Below are 20,376 nucleotides of genomic sequence, written 5' to 3'. Positions count from 1 at the left end.
TCCTGATTAGCCAGACGGGATTCAGTAAATAAATGTTTTTTTTGTTTTGTTTTTGGCTTACTCTGAGTTTGTGTAAGAGTCAGTGTTGTGCTGGGAGCCGGACATTTGCTGGATTCCATCTCTAAGATAACGTTACCTAGTGTTGCAGTTTGTTGTTGCTGTTGAATAGCAGAAGAGAATCACTGAGGCAAGGCTCTCGGGAGTGCGCATAAACGTCATATCCTTTGGATTTTCCCGGCAAAACTGACCCGCTCCCTTCGCATGAAAATCAGTCTACAGGCTTTAATAGGCAACCTAGGAAGTCCGGGAAGGGCTCATTTTTTAAATTGCGTTACAAGCTGTTCACACATTGGCAAAAAATCGAATATTACATGAAAATTGTTACATATTGCACCTTTAAACTGAATACTTAATTCCAGAGTGGTGCACACATTTTACCAGATGATAGTTACTTTAGTTAGCAAAAGTAATTTTGTACTTTTTTAAAGTTTGTATTTTTGTTCTATGTTAAAATAAATGATCTTATCCCAATTTAATATGCAGTGAAACTATTAATAAGTCATTTGTAGATGCATTTCCCCGAAAAGGGCAAAACAATGTGGCGCTATCAAAATGTTGCTCTGTTTCTTTGTGTATCTCGACCAGCCCAACATAGCAATATTGACTAGACCACCGGCCTGACTTTGGGGCAGTAGTGTCTGTTTTTTGACAAATAGAGGACAGGAGGAGTGTTCAAGAAGTCTGTTTGAAAATAGTATTCATTTTTTATTACTGTTCTTTTTGGTGATGCTAGAGACAGAGAAATTACACATTTAAGCTTTTTAAAAAATGCTCCAGGTTCACTACAAATTAGGCTCAGTCGACAGAATTTGTTGCATAATGTTGCTTATCACAAAAATATATTTTGACTCATCCTCCGTTTAAAAAAAAGAAAAGCAAAAATCGTGGTTACAGTAGAGTGCTTACAATGGAAGTGAATGGGGCCACACCACAAACTTTAAAATACAGTTTTAAAAGTATACCCACAAAATGTACTAAACATTATACAGCACGTGTTTACATGATTTTAGTTTGATAAGCAGATCTAGATGGGGGAGCTGGGGAGGTGGCAGGTGAATGCCATATATCACTGCACTGCTGGACTGTAGTCGTAGCTGTTTCGGTGAGTTTCCACTTATAAATGATTTGACAGAAAGGTAAAAACTCCTGATTGGTTATGGAAGAGGTGTGTCGGGAACCGGACATACCGACCTGCACCACATAGAGTTTCCTAACTGAACTAATGGGTCATTTAGGATGTTGTCATGACAACAAAGTTTTAATAATGGACATTACTTTAAACAGATATGGCTTGTAAGGGATCTTACCACACAAAAATCATGTTAACATACACCGATCAGCCACAACATTAAAACCACTTGTCTAATATTGTGTAGGTCCCCCTCGTGCCGCCAAAAAGCGCCAACCTGCATCTCAGAATAGCATTCTGAGATGCTATTCTTCTCACCACAATTGTACAGAGCGGTTGTCTGAGTTACCATAGACTTTGTCAGTTCTAACCATTCTGGCCATTCTCTGTTGACCTCTCTAATCAACAAGGCATTTCCATCCACAGAACGGCCGCTCACTGGATGTTTTTTGTTTTTGGCACCATTCAGAGTAAATTCTAGAGACTGTTGTGTGTGAAAATCCCAGGAGATCAGCAGTTACAGAAATTCTCAAACCAGCCCATCTGGCATCAACAATCATGCCACGGTCGAAATCACTGAGATCAAATTTTTTTCATATTCTGATGGTTGATGTGAACATTAACTGAAGCTCCTGACCCGTATCTGTGTGATTTTATGCACTGCACTGCACTGCTGCCACACAATTGGCTGATTAGATGATCGCATGGATGATTGTTGGTGCCAAACGGGCTGGTTTGAGTATTTCTGTAATGCTATTCTGAGATGCAGGTTGGCGCTTTTTGGCGGCACGAGGGGGACCTACACAATATTAGGCAGGTGGTTTTAATGTTGTGGCTGTGTATATAATGTTCACATCTTGTGGCTTCTTCTGAAACAGTGTGCATTTGAAGGTTCATGGACTGGCCCCATTCAGTTCCATTCTAACTGACTTACTGTAACCGAAATTATGTTTTGTATTGATCAACATTGTGCCACAAATGCTGGTGATTGAGCTTAATTTGCATTGCACCTGGAATATTCCTTTAAGTCACTTTGGTAAACAAAGTCTCAGAGTGTAAAGGCTTTCAAAAACTAATTTCTTAAAAAGTAATGCCACAGAGAAGTACAGCTTTTTTTCTCATACTTGAAGTCAGAGGATGGGGGTGAGTGTATTGCGATACTTTAGCAACCGGCCGTGGAGTAACTGTTTGAGTTAAGTGCCATGCTCTAGGGTACAATGACCATGGGCAAAGGAGCTGCAAGTGCCAGCAGCCCTTGAATAAAATGTCCCTTGTGCCTTAACACCTGCCACAATAACACTCAGATTGCTAGTGTGATGCCTTTCCCAAATGCACCATTGCTTTAAATGCTGAACCTACGGCTAAATTTACAGGCTCACTATAAACTTTCAAATGGATCCTGACAAGAACAGTCACAAACCTGTCAAGTGTTTTATCAGTAACATTACACCATTCATCCAAAATATTTTGAATGTGATTCTCAGTGTTTGTCCCAATTCACTAGTTTCTGTAGCAGAAGTTATAAAAAAAACTTTACATACAAAATGTATGTCTTTGTACACCTGCTCAGAATAATTGCACCTTAGTCCAAATTTCAAATATTTTTAAGTGCTTATATAGTCCGTATGGCTCCATATGGGCTTCTTTGACCACTCTAATGCCACTGCTAATGTATGGATAATTTCTTATTAAGATGTGTTTATCTATAAAAGCTCGGCCTGTTCATTATAATCTCACATTAAATCCTGACCTTTAATGGGGCTCCTCTGTCACTGAAATTAGGGTCAATATCAATATCCATGTATTGTAAGGATGATCAGGTTCCATTATTTAGATCTCCATTATTAGGAGACCTTTTCCTCCTTGCTTTATTGCCTTATAAACTAATAATTTCCACATTTATCATGCTCCAATAATTTCCATCGTTTAATTCGCAGGAAGATCAAAGGGCTTGCACTGAAGGCATGAGTGACTAAGTAAATGAATGAGCAAGCACCATCTAACATATGAAGACTGGCATTTCTATGTTATTTGTGTGCTGAAACTGCTCACATGACTCATTTGTGGAATGTACTTTCTGCTTGGTTACACTCATACAGGTGCTTTACATTTTGGCAGTAACATGAGTGGATGAGTATTAACTGTGTGCCCTAAGTGCATGCCCATCTCGTCTCCCCGCATTTCAATTTCAGGAAGAAAGAATGCAGTGATGGACACAGATTCGGACAGGTTGACAGTGCAGATGCAGAATGGTGTCATTCGGAAGGTTATCTGACACTCTGCAGACAAGATGTACTTGTGGCTGGATTCTGGTCTGGCTACCTGGCACTGCTAAAGCCTCTTGTTCTAGTATATAAAATCTAAGACCTATTACGAACTTCTGCTGTTGCCAAGTGGATATTGTTACATTCAGATTTATTGCTGGCATACAATACATACTGCATCAAGTTTGGGCAGCTTGCTAAACTCATTGTTATCAAGTTGCTCTAATAGAACACAATAGACATGCTAAGTCATTATTTCGATTTGTAGGCCAACCTAGATGGTTAATTCACCATGGGTTCCCTCAATAATTTCCAAGGGGTTTTAGAATAGCAGTTTTTCGATTTATTAGTAAATAAAGTTTATGGTTAACAATAACAAGTTTATGGCAATGCCAAAGGCCTAGATTTTCCTTGCTGAACTTCTGATGCCCCCTGGATCAATGCCAAAACACAATCAAGGGGGATCAACCCAGATCATAATGCTTCCCCCAAAGATCACATCCTAGTAATATCCCTGTATAGGAGCCACAACAGTTGCCCAATACGACAAGCAAGTAAACTCAAACACAGTCCAAGTGGTAGTTCTAATGGTGTGTAGTGACCTATTAGCAACTTACATTTTTATAGCACATAGTCTAATAGTTTCACAATACTTGATTGACTATGTGTAATTTATGTTGTAGAGAAAAGTAATGCGATGAAAATACCATATTTTATAAAAAAAAATATATATATATATATATATATATATATATATATATATATATATATATATATATATATATATATATATATAAATCAAACTGTTATTCTAAAAAAACCAGAGGGAACCCATGAAAATCGCAAATACTCAAAAATGCTAATTCTCCTCCAGGTTGTGTCGTGTATTTTGTTGATTCATGTTTTTCATGTCTTTTATTTTGAAAAGTTTAGTTCCTGTTCCTGTTTCATGTCATGTGTCCCTAGTCATGTGATTTAATGTTTTCCCTCCATGTTCACGTGTCTTTTTTTCATTGGTTTATTGTTTAATTTTCTTGTTTAGAGTTCTCATTTGTTATCTTTGTCGTGTTCTCCCATGTTCATGTATTTAAGCCTCATGTTTTCCTTTGTCCATTGTCAGGTATTGTGAATGTAACTTTGTTAAATAGTTCATGTCAAGTTTAAGTCTATTCAAGCCAAGTTCATGTTTATGTTTATTTTTCATGTTTGTAGTTAGGGTTTTGTGGATATCACTTTTGTTAATAAATTGCACTTGGGTTCTCCAATTCATTGTCTTTGTCATCATCATTGCCAGCAGCTACGTTACAGGTTGGAAGACTATACTGAGCAGTTTTGTTAAAGGTGCACTCAGTAGTATTTGTGTTTATTACACAGCTCTCTGGAATACTCAGTTCTGTTTGGTCAATCGCACCATCCATCAGTTTGATATTTCTTGATAATGACTGCGCATCCGGAGGATAAAGTGATATCAGACCGGTCATCTGGGTATTGCGAGTTATCTTTCCCACTTCTCATTCTATGATCTCTAAAAGTAAGCTAATAAAATCATTTCAACTCAAATCAATATTTAATGTCCATTTATTTATTTGGCAAGTAGTCATGTAAGAAGCAGAATAATGAGAAGTCAGACTGTAATAAATCTAATTTTTCCACTACCAATTTCCAAAGCATTCTCTCTTAGTCTTTATCTTCGACTGTGTTATAGTATCTCATTGTGTTTCTTTGCGATGAGAGCCTATTGATTCACAACATAAAAACTCTGAAGATATGACATATGAAGTAACTGAGATGAACCTCTTGAAATCTAGGCTATGTGTTGTGAAAGCATTATTTTGATAAATTAGCCCTTTGGCTGGAAGTATTGAGGTGAGCTTTGAATTTACAGCTGTTTGACAGAGAACTGGCTTTTGCGTGTTTTTTTTTTTTTAAAGCATAATGAACCAAACTGAGCAGTCACTGCAAGGACACTCATGAACCATGGAGAATAAAGAGAAACTCTTGGCATCCTGTCCTCCTACACTGCAAGGGTAAAAACATCCATAATTTGTCCATCTATGCTGTAAGTTTGGTCTATAAGCTCTCGGGCCCAACAGACCACCTGTCCCTCTTTAAAGCTTATGATGCTGACTGGCATTCTTACATGTGAAAGTCATACAGTACAGTCAAATTCATAAGGACCTCACTGAGCATTGATGGCCATGATTAAATGCATGAATTGTACTATTTTCTTATCGGAATGAGTTTTATTGGCCATGTGTACTCACACATGGAAGGAATTTGACTTGATACGAAAAGCTTCCATTACCCAAAGAAATACAAAATCTAGATGCAGAATTACAAAAGAAAACATGAGAAGACCTTTACGAGATATTTCAGAACAATACGAACACACTAAGAATATGAATGGTATGTCCAAAGAATTGTTATAAACAAATATGTGCATATTTGGTAGTATAAATATACAGGTAGCATAAATATAAAAAGAAAATTGAAATATAAAATATACCAACAGTGAATTTGCATATTGCATACATGTTTTTTTTTCAGGTAGTATTCACCTAGAGAAGTATATCAGATATCACATTCTGTGTATGTACTCTTCCAATATGCCAATTTTAATTTTTAACTTGTTAAAGACACAAGCCTATAATTCTTTCACTACCTGAACTTAAAATGGGCAGGGGACTGTGACGAGGAGGAGGAGGATGGGGCCGGGCCGGCCCGTGAGTCCACACGGCTGGCCCCCAATCGGGCTATTCAGCTGAGGAGAGGAATAAGGACGAGCCGGATGCGGCAGTTTGGAAGAGAGAGAGAGCCACACGCAGCTACCATGTGTGTTTATGTTTATGTCTTTTTATGTTTTCATTAAACATTATTTTGACTGTTCAGCCGGTTCCCACCTCTTCCTTGCCCATATTACCCTTGTTACATTGGTGCCGAAACCCGGGAAGGAGGAGGGATGTGCTGTCGTGGAGTCCTCGCCACTGCCATCCATCCAAGGGAGCAGCCACCCACCGGAGGAGTTGTTGCCGGACGCCTGGACGTGGAGGAACGGCCACCATCTGCGAAGGGAGGAGGGGCTCGCTGCCGGCCACCTGGAGCGGTGGAGCCGCTGCCAGGGGTGGAGGGGCTAGCTACCGGCCACCAGAACACAGAGGGGGGTTCCATCCACCAGAAGTCGGAGGTCTCGCTCCGGTCTGCCCGGGGAGGAGCGGCTGTTGGAAGGGCAATGCCCGCCCTTGGAAAGGGGGGGGGGAGGTGTACGTCATGCTGGGGGTTCCCCGACCTGAGGCAAAGGAGGGAGGAGTGTGACGACAACGAGGAGGGCAGGGCCGGTCCGTGAGTCCGCAGCTGCCATGTGTGTTTATGTTTATGTCTTTTTAAATTTTCATTAAACATTATTTTGACTGTTCAGCCGGTTCCCGCCTCCTTGCTCATATTACCCTTTTTACAGGGACAAATAATACTCAACGAGCTGCCATGTATCCCTTCACATAACACAACGCTTTTAACAAACTAAAGAAAAAGTCCTGTGGTTTATTCAGGTATTTATCACATAGAGTGAAGTTATCAGTGCCTCTACTGCAAGTAACACAGTGAACTGGGCCTGGGTATGAATTATGATAGGCCAAGAGTCCATATTAAGATAAAGTGGAATAATAGCATGCCAAACATTCCTTTGATATATTTCTACTCCACAGCAAAGGCTGCACAGGAGCGATCAATCAAAGTGGAAAGTAAAAGATTACCCCTTACCTAGAAATGAGGAAGTGTTGTGGAAGTTCTTATTTAGGCTACACTTCTTGTCTCTCTGTGAGACTACACTGTAAGTTGTGTGTTAAGGGGAAAAATGAGCAAATCGACATTGATCAGCACATATAACTGGAAAGCATAGCACAAAGGCTTGTGAAAGGCACATGTGAAGACCTCTCTATAGTGCAGTCTATTTCACAGAATAGAAATGTAATCTCTCTAAAGTCTTCTTTTAACATGAGGCTGTAAGTCTTTGACATCTCTACGCATCTGTGTAAGATTTAACTATCACTGTGAAATTTGCACATTTAGTATTAATATTGCAAGTAACAGATAGCTGATGAAATACTAGTAGTAATGCATCTCAAATGCTTGCTTTAAGAGTTTAACATAATACCAAAATTGAGCTATAGACTGTACATAGCAGCGCCATCTTTGATTTTTGATGGGAATGACAAAGAGGCTATGAGGGGTAGATGTACAGTCTATTCAATGGGCTGTACAGCAGTTTAAAGTGTTTTTGGATCAGTCTGAGGACATTGAAAAAATATCTTTCCAAGAACATTCAATAGACAAAAAACTCATACATGCCACTGAAAAGACTGTAAGTCTATCACTCAAAGATGGCACTACTGTGATTAAGGTCTATACTAGCTCTAAGAAAATGAAACCACTTTGAAGAGCTTGATTTTTGGCCACTCAGACAAAAGAAACAAAAATAAATAAAATACAAATAATGAGCTTACTAGGAGTGTGTGTGTACATATATATATATATATATATATATATATATCACTGTATAATCTAAAAATATTTCACCAAAGGTTAAAGTGCAATAAGATATTTCTGTTGAAAAAAAATCTACTGCCAAGAATGTGAGAATTTCGGCAGCTTTTCAGTGGTTTATTCTTTGGCAAGATAAATCTTGTCACTCAGGACCAGGTGTCAGCTCTCCTTGCCATTCAACATGAACCTTCAGAAATGTCTTATATAAAAAAATAATAAAAAAAATAAATAAAAAAATTAAGATACCAACAAGAAATAATCACATTTTAAATTATTTTTGTATTTTTCTTCACTTTCACAGTATAATTGCCATATGCGATGCCAGGTTGTGAACTTTTCAGAGGGATATTTCATCACCTGATTATGCAAACAAGTTCCTAGATAAGTTGACAGGGGCAGGGCCAGAAAGGTGGCACGGGGTGGCAGTTGCCACTCTAAAAATGAGCTATTCCACCCCAAGTTGGACCGCTCGCGTCCTGGAGACGGTGCGCAACGGCTTAACCCATCTGTGTCGTGCATTGTCGTCTGACGTATGGCAGGACACATCTTTCTTCCTCTGCCGAAATTGTGACTCTTGCCACCCCAGGCAAAAAATTCTGGACACACCCCTGCTTCTCAAACACTTTACAATTTATCAAACAATCATCTTAATCTCACAACTAACTGGACAAGGTTTATGTAAATGGACAAAACCACTTCTTATCATCATTAAATATTTTGTTTAATTTATAGGCTATTTACTGCATGGTAGCAGCGTTTTAAAGTTTTATGTAATGTGTGACATTTTCACTCGCATGGTAGTGTGGCCGCAAACACAAAACTGTTCATTTTAGGTAGTAGGCATTCAAATGTAGATATTGTGAGTATATACAATACATGAACTCAGGGGTGCAACTAGTCATGTCCGAGCGGGTATACAAAACTAAATTTTGCGCCCCATGTAGGGGAGAGCGGGGCACAAACTAACGCGGGGCTAGATGTAACACACGTGGTTAAAACATTTCCACACAGACTGGTAAGACGAAACTGCATTTGTTTACTTGTTGCCATATCAACACTGTGTAGAGAAAAATTGCAGCAAAATTAAAAAAAATTGGAAGATATAGCCAAATGTTTATTTTAAAGTGGCAAAAGTAAAAATTCACACAAGAGTTATTTTTCATCTGTTTTTAGTGTTTATTTAAAATGAGACAAACTTGGTATCATTTTGGTATCAATCTCCAATCTGTTAGCTAGCATCTTGCATAGTCTTTTAATTCTTATCTACCCAGCAGAAGTGACGAGCCAGGTTTAAATCCCAGTTGCGCTGACGGGGCACGTTGTAAAACTGCGTTACAACATGCCCCAATTAGAATAAACTATATGCAATTCAGTGCTGTCAGATATGTAATTTATATAATTCCCCTGTATGTGTGTGTGTTTGTGCGTGCGTGCGTGCGTGTGTCATTGCGTCCATTATAAGCATTGAGATGGGGGGAGGGTTGGAGGAGGCCAATTGCGCCACCTTTAGTGAGCTGTCGGTGCCCCCTTTTACATGGTGCCCCTATGTGTTGCAGACCTTGCAAATATGGTTTTTACACCTCTGCGTAAACTGCATATGTGAAATGACTTGTGTATTTTATTTATTTATTTATTGAGATTTTGACGCTGCTTTAAAAAAATGTTCAACAATAAATTCAAGTTTAATCTACCTTACTCAACATACACAAAAGCATATGAACAGCGTTACTCTCTTCATCAGCAACTTCAGCCTTGGACAAACAGCAGCTCAGTGACTTTCTTTTTACTACTGTACCAGGTGAGAAATGCAATCTCATTCAAATCGTTAAGTTATACATTAAATACATTTAATTAAACAGAATTTTTTTGTTTCTAACAACTGAAGATTTTATTTCTGACAGTGAAGATTTGCACAGTAATTTTAGACCTAACAGTAACTTTGTAAGCTTAAATGAATAGTTCACCCAAAAATTAAAATTCTCTCATCATTTACTCACTCTAATTCCATCCCAGATCTGTATGACTTTCTTTCTTCTGCAGAACACAAACAAAGATTTTAGAAGAATATCTCAGCTCTATAGGTCCATGCAATGCAAATGAATGGTGAACCAAACTTGAAGCTCCAAAAAGCACATAAAGGCAGCATAAAAGTAATTCATGTGACTCCAATAGTTTAATCCATGTCTTTTGAAGCATTCAAATAGATTTTGGGTGAGAACAGACCAAATCACAATTCTTAGTTCACTGTACATCTTGATATCAGTAGTCTCCTATCCTGATTTCAAGCCCGATTACACTCCCTAGCACCATTTAGAGCTCTGTGCATGCGTCAAGCACTACTAAGTTTAATCAATCTTGAAATCACGATAGTGCCTAGAGACTGTAATGGCAAGTTGTAGCCTACAGTGAACAAGGAGTTTTAATTTGGTCTGTTCTCACCCAAAATCAATTTGATTGCTTCAGAAGACATGGTTTAAACCACTGGAGTTGCATGGATTAATTTTATGCTGTCTTTATGCGTTTTTTGGAGATTCAAAGTTTTGTCACCATTTAATTGCATTGTTTGGACCTACAGAACTGAGATATTCTTCTAAAAATCTTCCTCTGATTTCTGCAAAAAAAAAAAAAAAAAGTCAGACACATCTGGGATAGCAGAGGGTGAGTAAATCATGGGAGAATTTTCATTTGGTGTTCTATTCCTTTAAGGTTTATGTTATCAAGGAAATAAGTTATTAAGCATATATATATATATATATATATATATATATATATATATATATATATATGTCTTTAAATTAACCAGGCTGATATAACAAAAGAGCTGGTGATATTTATCTGTTAAGCTATAGTGCATATGAATTGAATTAATTCTTGGATTTTGTTCTTGGTCCAAACATGCTAAGAATTCGACACTGGTGGACTTTTCAATGATTAATTATGATTAATGTCATTGAATGCACTTCATATTGATGAATATTTGAATGACATAATGACTTAGCATGTATGAGGTATTTCTGTGTTTTTACTGGATATCACTATTTTGGAGATCACACAGTATATTATTACTTCAGGTTTCTCATGGTCATGGAAAATCTGTAAATATCATGGAAATTTTAAAAATAGGGATTTCTATGCCTGGAATATTCATGGGAATTAGTTAAATCTGAAACAAGTCATGGAAATATAATGGACATTTCTATAGTAAATTTACATTTTATTTTAGTTATGCTCTGTTATGAAATATTTCATTGGCTAGAAATTGCTCTTCATCAAGGTGATCTGTATATATATATATATATATACATACAATGTATATAAATTGTTGTCCAGTAACAAAAAGTCATGAAAACATGGAAATTCCTTGGTCAAAAAGCGTGGGAACCCTGTTATTTTGCAATAAATGGTGCACTCTTTTGCAAAAGGCAACTTCTACTGAGATAAGCTTTGATGGTGGTGTTTGATTCTCTACATTCCTCCTCTCTCATCTCAAGTTTAGATGTGACCCATGCAGAACAGTCCTTGCTGTCAAGCTGACAGTGTCCTCTTGCTTTAATCTCTGCTCCAGGTCTTTGTGCCAAATTGGATTCCACCTACGCAGACCCACCACCTGTTCTTCCCAGCCATGATGTTGTCCTTCAACACCTGCTGACCCCTCCGAGCTCTCAGCTCTGTCTTCGGATTCATTTCCGCCTCATTACGGCACTGAAACTATGGCATATTTCCACCCTCACTGTGTCAATAATAACTCATGAGAACTTCCTCCAAGTATAATGTTCCTCCAGGTTAATGTCTCCCCTGATGGTCAAAAACCTACGGCACACTGTAAAAATGAATGTTGAGAAAAATAAGAAAGAAATGTTGGTACCATATAACGTATGAAACTAGCTATGCCAAAATTGGGAAATGGGTTTTATCAATCATTATTTTTACATTATATTCTGTTCATTATAATTACCCTGCTGAGTCAACCTCATAAATTTAGCACAAAAATAGATATTTGTGCCTAATAGAATTTTTAGATGCAGCCAGCCACTAAACAGTTTTTAGTTGGTGAGTCTTTTGCAGTGCATGTCTTTTTAAAGAGTGCTTATTTGCATTTGACAGATTCAGCAAACATCTCATTGTTACACAATCATCGCTGTTAGAGTCTCATAGTCAGTGGTGGGGGCGAGTTTTTTTTTATTTTTTTTATGTCTTGTTTTTTGTCAATCTGTGATTAAAATGCAGATCTGTGCCATCAAGGGCAATGATTTAGCAACAGAAAAAGATGAAAAAAAAAGCACATTTACAGCTTTAGCTTATGTTAAAGGTTATGCTCAGCCAGCTTTTAAAAATATGTGAATATGTCGCAGAGTTTCTTCTGAGAATATGCAAATTCCAGTGTTGTTTAGGTGAGCAGAGAAGTAGAAAACAATGCCTTGTCGTTATAAATATACCTTGTAAGATCTGCATACTTGTATCACTTGTGTATGTATCGCTCAATTGTCAGATGGAACAAGCAACATCTACAATAGCCCTGAAATGTCAGCATCACTGCATGTTAAATCTGGCTATGCAGCTAATCAAATGCAGGCTGCAAGACTCAGGCACACATTTTCCACATCTCAAAGCTGTTAATTTGTCAGTGATGAAAAGCAGTGTAAAGAGGGATGTTTATCAACTGAGGGGTTTATATCCAGACCCCCAGGAGGTAGCCCAGCCCAATGTAAAATAAAACAGCTTTCATTCAGCTACTATGTTAGTCTATGAGAGTATGTTAGTCTCAGTCACCATTCACCTCTGTTGCATCCATTTCCCATAGAACAAAAGTGAATGGTGACCGAGGTTGGGTTTCCATGGAAGAAAAAAATGCATACAGGTTTGGAACAACATGAGGGTAATTTGATGACAAAATTTTCAGTTTGGGGTAAACTATTCCTTTAAAGGTCCTCTGTTGGTCCTCACAGTGCAAGTGAATGGGGGTACCAAAATTTTAAAGCTCCAAAATACACATAAAGGCAGTATAAAGTTAATTCATAAGAAAATACACAGTAGTGATTACATCCATATCTTCATAAGTGATATGGTAGGTGTGGGTGAGAAACAGATCAATATTTATGTCCTTTTTTACAATAAATTCTCCTCCCTGCCCAGTAGGTGGGGATATGCACAAAGTATGTGAATCACCAAAAACAAAAGAAGAATCTGAAAGTGAAAGTGAAAGTGAAAGTAAAAGTAAAAGTGGAGATTGACAGTAAAAAAGGACTTTAAATGTTGATCTGTTTCTCACCCATACCTATCATATTGCTTCTGAAGATATAACCACTGGAGTCGTGTGGATTACTTTTATGCTGCCTTTATGTGCTTTTGGATTTGGAAGTTTTGGTATCCATTCATTTGCATTGTATGGACCTACAGAGTTGAGATATTCTTCAAAAAATCTTTTTTTGCATTCAGCAGAAGAAAGAAAATCATACACATCTTGGATGGCATGAGGGTGTGTAAATGATGAGAGAATATTCATTTTTAGGTGAACAATTCCTTTCATTAGACTTCCATTACTATTTTTGTTTTATTATTATTTATTTTATTTATGTATTCTTGTAATTTTTTGCTTAATAAAAAATGCAGGACAAGCACATATTTTATTATGGCTCTGTACTGTTTAATAGCTACAGGGAAGATGCGCAATGATGCGTTTATACAGCAGTGTTGTTGATTATACCAGTTAGCTATATTTGAATGTGTGATCTCGTAATTATGTTACGGATAACTGAGTCGTTAGAGTCCCAATGTTTGGTCCCAAATTTTGTTCTTGATACACTAATTCATGTCATAGGGAAATTCGGAGTGGAATGAGACACAGCAAAGGTCTTTGGGGATTATTTAAAAATGACGCAAGCATGTTCGAAAAAGGTTAGAACTAGGCTGTGGCTGAAACATGACAAATTTAGCCTTTTCAGGTAGTGTTCTGATGTAAGAAAGCAATAAAGGATATCCATGTCCAATATTTGTGCAACATCCTGTCTGTGGTGCTTCCATCTGGCTGATTTCAAGTTCAGAAGGCAGCATATATGTGTGTATACTACCCATGGACTGCCTATTGTCTTTTTTTTTTTTTATCATTTGATGCGTATTACACAGACAAATAAAGAGCTGGCTGGAATCGATATTGTGATGGGCTTCAAACTTCCACGAGTCGAACGATGCACCAGTCTGCCTGAAAGCAAAGTCGTGTTTACAAGGTACCGTGTTGATACAATGAGACCTTCTAACGGGGAAATAATCAATGGATTTGCCAATGTTTGTTAGGTTAGTGTCATCAAATCTTTGAAAGATACACAGTATTTTGCTTGAGTAGCAAGAAAACTAGCCTACTGTACTATAGATATCCATGAGCAGCACTTCTTCTTTGTGTCTGACTTATGTCTTTGAAATAACTTGTACTTACTACCTTTGAATGGATAGAAATTGTTATTACAAAGTCTATACACATTTCCATTAAGTTCTTATTTCTTGGTGTTCTACACATCTAATTGCAGGCCGACACTGCTATCATTTTCCCATGCTAGTCTATGGGGGTATTTACACTTGGTCACTCCATGCATTTTTGATGAGACCAAGTGTACAGTGCACATTGTCCCCCAAAACGGATTCGAGACGTATAATAAATCCGATCACGGAGGTGGTTTGAGATGCATTCCAGACAAAATGCGGTCAAGTTTAAATTCATCAGTCTGTTCAAGCCACATAACAGCTGTTACAGATCATTTGCATAGGGCTCGTGTCACGCAATAAATAATAACAAAGTAAGAATCAGATGCACATTGTAGGAGAGACAGAACTTTTTTATTCATTTATTTGATCACTGAAGAAATTGAAACTAACACTGTCAATGAGCAAAAGTGGACCAGACTTTATGTTCATAGTCAAAAGTATGGCTACTTGAGACAATGTTAGAACTAAACTCTGAAGGAAGGTAGATGTCTCACTGACATCTCCCTGGTTTAAGACATTGATGTTGATTTTCAGATTGAATCTTTTTGAAATACAGATTACAAAAGACATCCTGTCATTTTAATAGAATAGATCAATCCCTCAATATTTGCAACTGTAAATGCACTATTACATGTTTGCATGTCTAAATGTTGCTTTATGTAATGACTTAATGACAAAGCTTAGTCAATAATAAGTTATTGCAAGACTAGGAGGAAGCAAAGCCGCACACAGCTATTATAGCAATAATTACTGTATACTTCCTACACATGGATCTTTGAAACTTGAAAATGGAAAACAGGGAGTGTAATAATTAAATGAAATCCAAGGTCAGGTTTATATTTTTAAATTAATTCAATTGAGTTTTAATTAGGGTTTAAATTTAGTACAAAATAGCTATTGTGTTTGTAAATGTATTTAAATGATAATATCTCATAAGCTTCTGCATTTTGATGACTGTGATGCAGCATTTACTTACAGATCAGTTCTTGTATGCTCTCTCTCAACTTGAGCAATGCTGTCACCTGCTGGTTCAAAAAGGTGTTACTTGTCAAAATGTTAGTCATAGAATTCTATATGAGCAGACAATGGTCCTATATTCTAGTATTGATAATTCTGTTAAATCCCAATTCCAAACTCTTGACAGTTACATCTTGAGTCTTGACCCTTAAAGGGCATGAAGAATAACATTTTCCTTGATCTTTTGACATATAAAAGGTCATTGCAACTATAAAACCATACTGTAAGTTTCAGAACTCATAACTTCCTCCTCAATGCAAAAAGAGCATTTGTTGAAACCAAGCTGCTAAAACAAACTCGTTCTCTACTTCATCCACATTGTGTTGTCACACTGTGGTAGACATTTGCATTTGGCCACCTCCACTACAACTCATCAATGCCTTATCATTTCCATATAACCCCACCCAGTAGCAGTGAGCAGTGAGATGGCAAGTAAAGAGAGCAGGTCAGTCAAGAACCATAACAGTGGGCGTTTACTCTCAAGTCTTAAGGGAGAAGCAGCATCAAAACTGAGTGTTTCTGACAGAGGGTCAGAATGAAGGTGGAAAAAGATCATGTTTTACTGTTTTTTGTGAGAAAAAAAAAAGAAAAAAAAAACCTACTAATATTATAAGTAAATCTCAAGGAACATGTTAAAATAATGGTATGTCATATCCCCTATTGTCATGTCATTTTAGCAACGTCCAAATTAAAAAATAGTTTATACCAAAGAAATTTACATTGCGCCAAAATACTAAATGAAATTGGTGAAATAAATGTCAGAATAGCTTTATAAAATGTAGGTGCATTTCATTTCAAAGGCAACGTAGGACAACATTTTCTCATTTACAACTGAGAATGCAATAGCGACAAACTTTATTCACAGTAGGCGTATCCTGTCACTCAAAATACAAAGCTCAGACAAATGGCAGCACGGAGGCAGGTACAGACTGAAAACAGCCTTCACCAGCTCCTTTTTTCAGAACCTGAATGCACTGAATCGAGCAGCCTACATACAACAACTACCATATGTACCTCAAGGGAAGCCACCTGTGCAACAGAAAATCCTTTGAAAAGCTAGTTTGGAGCTCACTAAATGTTGAACATTTTTACATTAGGACCTGATGAAAAAAAAAAAAAAACAGTAATATGCCACTTTAAGATGTTAAAAGAATAGTTTTGTAAAGAAAAATTAGAATTCTTTCCCATGCAAACCCATGTGACTTTCTTCTGTGGAACACAAGAGGAGCTTTTAGGTAGAATGTTAGTCTCAGTCACCATTCACTTTCTTTGCATCTTTTGCATTACATACAATGAAAGTAAATGGTGACTGAGGCTAATATTCTGGCTAACATCATATTTTTGTGTTTTTTGGCAAATAACCCTTTAATAACACGAGTAGTGCATCTTGTCAGACAGGAAATACCCACCAAGATGTACTACCTTCTTAATTGCAATGAGGTGTTCTTGAAAATTGAGGGTATTTAAGTGTGGGGATAAGTGTGTTAATTAGGAAACACCCTAGGATTGAAAACAAGCAAATACATATATGAATGCATTTAAGGCCATACTCTGTCATTTGTTTCCTAAAAGTATTTTTGAAACATATGTTTAAAGCTGCAGTATGTAAGATTCAGAAACCCTTGTTATTAATGACACCTGTGTCCGTTAAATGAACTGTAGCAAGCTACATGTTGCACATGCTCACGCTCGTGCACACACTCCATAGGGATCCGAGCGAGCATCGGCCAAAACAATGACGTAACGTACAAAGAGACTGAACATGATCCACCGGCATCATGCTGACAGATGAGGTAGCATAATTAAAATTACACAGTTATGATTGTTTTACTACAAACTTTGAGACTAAACTAAAACTACTTATGGTGATACACACATACAGCTACATACTACCGAACTATACCAGACAGTTTACTGTTGCACTGCAGTTATGTTGCACTATTGTATGTTTTGTATGTCATATGCTGTACTATGAATAAGAAACCAGCGTATTTGCTTACATTTATCCTGTATACCTGAATAAAGAAAAGATCGTTGAAATTATTTGAAAGTTACGAAGCAAGGTAGCTTGCAATTCGTCAGCGAAAGATCAAGTTAGCTAAAATTACACAAATCAATCCTTATGGCATCATATTTCACATGCTTTGCAGTTATGTAAGCTTACCTGTCCAATAAGAAGAATGCCAATTCAGGGTTTGTTTTGATCCCCAAAACCAAACGAAGGTCCCTCGAGGAATCAAATGCCCTGCCGATGTTCACTCTAGCTTTTGCTCGACCACGATCACATTCCCGCTTAGCCAGACGGGATTCAGTAGAAGGCTTTCGGGAGTGCGCATAAATGTCACATCCTTTGGATTTTCCTGGCAAAACCAACCCACTCCCTTCGCATGAAAATCAGTCTACAGGTTTTAATAGGCAACCTAAGAAGTCCAGGAAGGGCTCATTTTTTAAGTTGCGTTACAAGCCTTTCATACATTGGCAAAAAGGGGCAAATATTACATGAATTTACATACTGCACCTTTAAAATTATGACCACTAATATGAGAGGATGACATCGGTCATATCATTAACCTAATAAATGCAGAGGGTCCCCTTATGGGGGCTGCCATGTTATGGTCAATTGACCAGTCGAATACATGCTTAATCTCAGTAACCGCTTTGTCATTAGGCACTTTCACTCATGGTTTAAATCTATGAACAGAAAATTTCTATAAGGGCATCGCTAACTATATCCATGCCCCTAGGTGTCAGTGTAGTTTAAGTCATGAAATTTAGCCTGAGATTAATGAACGCTAGCTGCATGAAGGTACATCCTAACCCTAATTTTTATTTTATTTTTGGCCTTTGGCTTTTTGCATCTGTTTTATTTACACTGAAGGAATGTACAGTAAGGACAGGAAATAGCATGGAGTAGGGGGAAATGGATGGACAAATGACATGATCTGGGCTTTAAATTGCATCAGCCACATGAGCGCTAGAAGTAGGCCACACTAACATACTATGGTGTGACTGTGAATCTCTTGAAACCTGTCAAGAAGAGTTCTATTTCTAGTTGTAGTCACACAGTACAATTTGTAGTATTTGCTGTACTGACTTTAATTTATGATGATAAAAAAAAATGGTTGTTTTGCAGTAACAGACATGTTATAATCACTTGAAGTATCAGGTAAGTTTATCTCCAAATCCAACAGTCACAATTGGTATTTAAATACTACACATTAATGGATGCGTCTTGATCCAGAAACATTTTGCCATTAGGTCATTTTTACTAAAGCTAAATTATCAGTATCAGCAAAAGTATATGAGAGACCCAGCCCAGACTGTTGCCAGCAAACCTCTGTTTATGACACATTTGTTCTAATCTGTTGAAAACATGAAAGACAAGAAGAAATGTGACAAAATGACAAAGCAACCCACTGGATCTTGTTCTGTTGGAGTGCCAAATTTAATTGTGTAGTTGTGTGAAGATGCTTTGCATCAGATTTTTGTTAGACTTATATTGCGTAAGAGACAGACTTTCTCCATGAATCTACTGGGTATTGCTGCTTTTTTAAGTGAAGAACCTACTTTCAAAAGGAAATCACCTACTTTGAAAATTGAACCGTCTAAATTCTGAAAACTGCTCTAAAAAAGAGAGGCAGTGAGTTTGTAAGAGGTTTACCTTGGTGATGACTACCACTGACAGATATCTGTAAAATTATTAGAAACTTATAGGCATACACTGTCTATGTAGTCTAAAAAATATAGACTAAAGTGCTTTTTCAGCTTTGTATGAAACAGTATTTGTTCTTATTTATTGAATTTGTAATGATACCAATTGCAGACTTAAAGTGCAGCTTCTAAGCTTTTACTGCAGTGTCCTTTCAAACCTGTTGAATAAAAGGATAAGGAATAACAGCATATTGAACACCGTTTCTTTCTTTTTTAAAAGCATGATTTGGTCTCTTAAGGTTTATACAGCATGAAGTGTTATATTCCATAATTGTTTACAAATCTTTTCATATATAGTATCTTTTTAATATCTTCATCTTGAAGACTTTTGTAATATTAGAGGGATAATTCACCCAAAAATGAAAATCATTGACTCACCCTCATGCCACCCATGATGTGTATTGCTTTCTTTCTTCTGCTGAGCACAAAGAATGATTGTTGGAAGAATATTTCAGCTCTGTAGGTCCATAGAATGCAAGTGAATGGTGGCCAGAACTCTGAAGGTCCAAATATCACATAAAAAGCATCATAAAAGTAATCTGCATGACTCTAGTGGTTTAATCAGTGTCTTCTGAAGCAATCCAATCAGTTTTGGATGAGAACAGACCACAATGTAATTCCTTTTTCACTATAAATCTTGACAGCAGACTCCTTGGAGATCATGATTTCAAGCTCTGTGCATGCGTCAAGCACTAAGAAGTGTAATTGAGCTTGAAATCATAATCATGCCTAGGGGCTGCAATGGCAAATGTACAATGAAAAAGGAGTTATATTTTGATTTGTTCCCACTCAAAGCTGATTGGTTCGCTCAGACGACATTGATTAAACCCCTGGAGTAGTGTAGATTACTTTTGTGATGCCTTTATTTGAAATTTGGACCTTCAGAGTTCTGGCCACCACTCATTTGCATTGTGAGGACCAACAGAACTAAAATGTTCTTCTAAAAATCATAATTTGTCTTCTACAGAAGGAAGAAAGCCATTCACATCTAGGATGGCATTAGGGTGAGTAAATGATAATAGAATTAGTATTTTTGTGTTGTAGGGGGTAACAGCTGAATCCCCAATATGAATATTGAGGAATACAAACTCAGACTCAGGTTTGCAGTCAATTGAGAGAGAGTTTACTGGTTGTTCTCTGCAGTTCCAATAAGTATCACAAGTCAGTGGGGTTCAGAGA

The sequence above is a fragment of the Myxocyprinus asiaticus genome, chromosome 40 (assembly GCF_019703515.2).
Source record: "Myxocyprinus asiaticus isolate MX2 ecotype Aquarium Trade chromosome 40, UBuf_Myxa_2, whole genome shotgun sequence".
Lineage (NCBI taxonomy): Eukaryota > Metazoa > Chordata > Actinopteri > Cypriniformes > Catostomidae > Myxocyprinus > Myxocyprinus asiaticus.
Note: the sequence above shows the minus strand (reverse complement) of the source record.